Source organism: Micromys minutus (assembly GCF_963924665.1).
Source record: "Micromys minutus genome assembly, chromosome: 8".
NCBI classification, from domain to species: Eukaryota; Metazoa; Chordata; class Mammalia; order Rodentia; family Muridae; genus Micromys; species Micromys minutus.
In genome coordinates, this window is record NC_137977.1 from 18,636,854 (window position 1) to 18,641,179 (window position 4,326).

The 4,326-nt window shown below is 37.8% G+C and overlaps 1 pseudogene across 1 annotated transcript; it reads right to left on the reverse strand.

The window, feature by feature from the left end:
- Positions 1-3,141: 3,141 nt before the first annotated feature.
- LOC308423754 (small ribosomal subunit protein eS4-like) lies at positions 3,142-3,913 on the reverse strand (annotated as a pseudogene). The gene has a single exon. The product of its transcript is annotated as a small ribosomal subunit protein eS4-like (transcript).
- Between the last annotated feature and the right edge of the window lie 413 nt (positions 3,914-4,326).

Here is a 4,326-nt window from a genome sequence, read left to right on the forward strand (position 1 = left end):
TATGCATTATGAAGGATTTCATACTATGATGGGTTTTCTTAGTTTATGAATGGGAAGGAGAGTAATTAAGAGGATCTATTCTTAATTACTATTAATATCAATACTGTGCAATTCCAATAATGCTATTGTGTCATGCAGATATTATGAAATGTGTTATATTTGTTACTATTTCTCCTAACCTTCCTTTCAAGTGCACGCACATCATCCTCTACCTTCCAGCACTTTCTATCACAGAAAGTCACAACACTGCCCCTGCTGCCAGTGTATGAGCATTCATTTGTGACTGGACCTTAAACTGTACTACAGAGCAATCTGCATGGCATTGGTAGAGATACAGGCAGACAGATAAATGGAATAGAATTAAAGACCCAGAACTGAACCCACACATTTTGATATTGGACAAAGAATATAAAACCATCTAGTGGAAAGAAGACAACATTTTTAGTAAATGGTGCAGGTTCAATTGGTAGTCAAAAGGTAAATGAATGCAAATTGACCTATTTTTATCTCAGTGTACCAAGCTCAAGTACAAGTGGATCAAGGTCCTCCAATCAAACCAGATACACTCAAACTAACAGAATGGAAAATAGGGAAGATCCTGAAACATATGGACACAGGGGAAATTTTCTTCAACAGGACACCAACAGCTTATGTTCTAAGGTCAACAATCAATAAATGGAATCTCATGAAACTGAAAACATTCTGAAAGGCAATGGACATTTCAATAGAATGAAACAGCAACCAACAGATAGTGAGGAGATCTTTACCAATTACACATCTGATAGAGGACTAATATTCAATATATACAAAGAACTCAAGAATTTAGACTCCAGAGAATCAAATAACTGTATTAAAAATGGAAACAGAGCTAAACAGAATTCTCAACTGAGGAATATTGAATGGCTAAGAAGCACCTAAGTAAATACTCAACATTCTTAGTTATCAGGGAAATAAAAATCAAAACAACTCTGAGATCCCACCTTAAACTAATAAGAATAGCTAAGATCAAAAAACTCAGGTGACAGTAGATGCTGGCAAGGATGTGGAGAAAGAGGAACACTCCTTCACTATCGGTGGGATTGCAAGCTGATACAACCACTCTGGAAATCAGTCTGGTGGTTCCTCATAAAATCAGACATAGTACTACCTGAAGACCCAATTATACCACTCCTGGGCATATACCCTGAAGATGCTCTAACATACAACAAGAACACATGCTCCACTATGTTTATAGCAGCCTTATTAACAATAGCCAGAACCTGAAAAAAACCTGGATGTCCTTCAACAGAGGATACAGAAATTGTGGTACTTTTACACAATGGAGTACTACTCAGCTATTAAAAACAATGACTACATGAAATTCTTAGGGAAATGGATGAATCTAGAAAATATCATTCTGTGTAAGGTAATCACACACACAAAAAGATGCCTATGGTATCCACTTACTCATCAGTAGATATTAGCTCAAAAGTTCAGAAAACCCAAGATACAATTCACAGACCAAGTGAAGCTCAAGAAGAAGGATGATGCAGTGCAGATGCGCTTTGGATGATGAGGCATCCAAAGTGCAGATGCCTCAGTCTTTCTTAGAAAGGAGAACAAAAATATTCTCAGAAAGAAATATGAAGAAAATATCTGGAGCAGAGACTGAAGGAAAGGCCATCCAGTGACTGTATCACTTGGGGATCCAGCCCATATGCAGCCACTAAACCTATACAATACTGCCGATGCCAAGAAGTGGATGCTGAAAGGAGGCTGATATAGATGTCTCCTGAGAGGCTCTGCAAGAACATGACAAAAACGTAGGTGGATGCTCACAGCCAACCATTAAACTGACAATGGGGTCCTTAATGGAGGAGTTAGAAAAATAATTGAAGGAGCTGAAGGAATTTGCAACCTCCTAAGAGCAACAATGCCAACCAACCAGGACTTCCAGGGACTAAAATACTATCCAAAGAGTATACATAAACAGATCCATGACTCCAGCAGAGGATGACCTTGTTAGGCATCAATGGGAGGAGAATCCCTTGGTCCTGCCAAGGCTGGATGCCCTAGTGTAGGGGAATGTCAGAATGAGGAGGTGGGAGAGGGTGAGTGGATGGGTGACTACCCTCATAGAAGCAGGGGGAAGAGAGTGGAGTAGTGGGTCTTCAGGGGAATCCGGGAAAGGGGAGAACATTTTAAATGTAAATAAAATGTATCCAATAAAAAAAAAAGAAAAGCTGAAATCCACATATAAAAATAACAATATTTTTCTTTTGCTGTCTTGTTACTTCCTATGTTCTATGTTTTCTGGCAATATCCATTTACATGTAAACTTCATTTTTTAAACAATTAAACATTATTACGTTCTGTAAATGTACTACATTGATATTTCATTGGTGAACATGGATAAGCAAGTGCCTCTGAAGTACTCTATAAAGTTCTTTGGGTACATGCCCAAGAATAATTTGGCTGAATTTTAAAGTATATTTAGTCTCAGTTATCTGGAGAAACTACCACACTGATTTTCAGAGTGTTTTTATCTGTTTTGACTCAACAGCACTAAATAAGTGTTTTGCTCTCCCTGTATCTTTGTCATTCTGTGTTGTAAGTTGTTTTTTTTACTGTTAGCTATTCTGACTAGTGTAAGAAATCTCAATGCAGTTTTAATATGCATTTCCCTGATGTACACAGATACATAGAAGTGTTTCTTGGGCACTTGTGTTTTATCTTTTAAGAAATCTGTGCTAAGTTTTTTAGCCAAATTTTTAATTAGGTTACTTATCTGTTTGTTTGTTTGGTTGGTTGGCTGGTTGGTTGGTTTTGATGTTAAGTTTTATTAGTTATTAACATATTCTGGAAATCTTCTCTCAGCAAGAACTTTTCACACTCTGTAGACTGTCATTTTTCCCTAATGAAGATACTATTTTGCATAGTAAATAAATGTTAAAATTGCTGTATGTTCTTTGCAGAGTTTTCCTTCAATGAGTCTGTGGTATTCTTTCTGTATCTTCTTTTTCATATTTATTTATTTATTTATTTAATAACTTATGAATGTGAGTACACTATTTCTTCCAATGTCTTCAGAATCATGTTTTTTTTTTTTTTTTTAGTTTCACCATGCTGTTTAATCTAGCATGTTGCCTGGAAAGCCTTCTATTAGCCAGAGTCTCTCTCTTCAGCAATGGTGAGGCGGATTCCTTTCCCTCGAGGAAGAGAGATCCATGGCTTGTTGCCCTTGCCAATAACAAAAATGTTGGACAGCCGAGTGGCAAAGCTGTTGCCAGTGGCATCTTACACATGAACCACATCAAAAGAGCCGGGATGTCTCTCTCTATTGGTGATTACACCAATTCTTCCCAAGTTAGCACCTCCAGTCACCATACACAGGTTTCCTGTGTCAAACTTGATGAAGCTAGTTATTTTGCCTGTCTCCAAATCAATCTGAATGGTGTCATTCACCTTGATGAGGGGATCAGGGTATTGAATAGTACGAACATCATGGGTCACCAGATGTGGGATTCCTTTTGTGCCCACAAAGATCTTTCTCACTTTGCACAGCTTGTACTTGGCCTCCTCAGGTGTAATACGATGAACAGCAAAGCGACCCTTGGTGTCATAGATCAGACGGAAGTTCTCTCCAGTTTTGTCAATGCTGGTGACATCCATAAACCCAGCAGTGTAGGTTATGTCTGTCGGTCCTGACTTTCCCATCAATCTTAATGAATCGCTGCATGCAAATCTTTTTTACTTCATCTCCAATCAGGGCATATTTAAGTCTATTCCTTAGGAAAATGATCAGAAGCAGGCATTTCCTCAGCTTGTGAGGACCAGTGGATGGACGAGGAGCAAACACACCAGTCAACTTATCCAGCATCCAATGCTTTGGAGCAGCTACGTGCTTCAGATGTTTCTTGGGACCATGAGCCATGGCTGCCCTGGGAACGGAAAGAGCCAGAATCATGGTTTTAAGTCTATTTGTCAGATACTAAAATGACTCCAGTGGCTTGCTTCTTAGGTATATGTGCTTGTAATTTTTTTTATACTTTTACCCTGAACCATTTCTATCCTTAGTGCTAAGATGTGTTTCTTAAATACATCAGAAAGATGAATCCTGTTCTCTAATCTAGCCAATTAGCTTCTGTCTTTCTATTGGAGAATTGAGACCATTAATACTGAGAGTTACCAATAAGTAGTGTATATTTATTCCTGTTATTTTGTAGTCATATTATGGTTCATCCACTTTGATTTTTTTCAGGGATTATTTATTTCTTATGTCTTCTGTATATAGTTAATCTAATCACATTGAGATTTTCCTTTACTGTCTCTTATAAACATAGATAC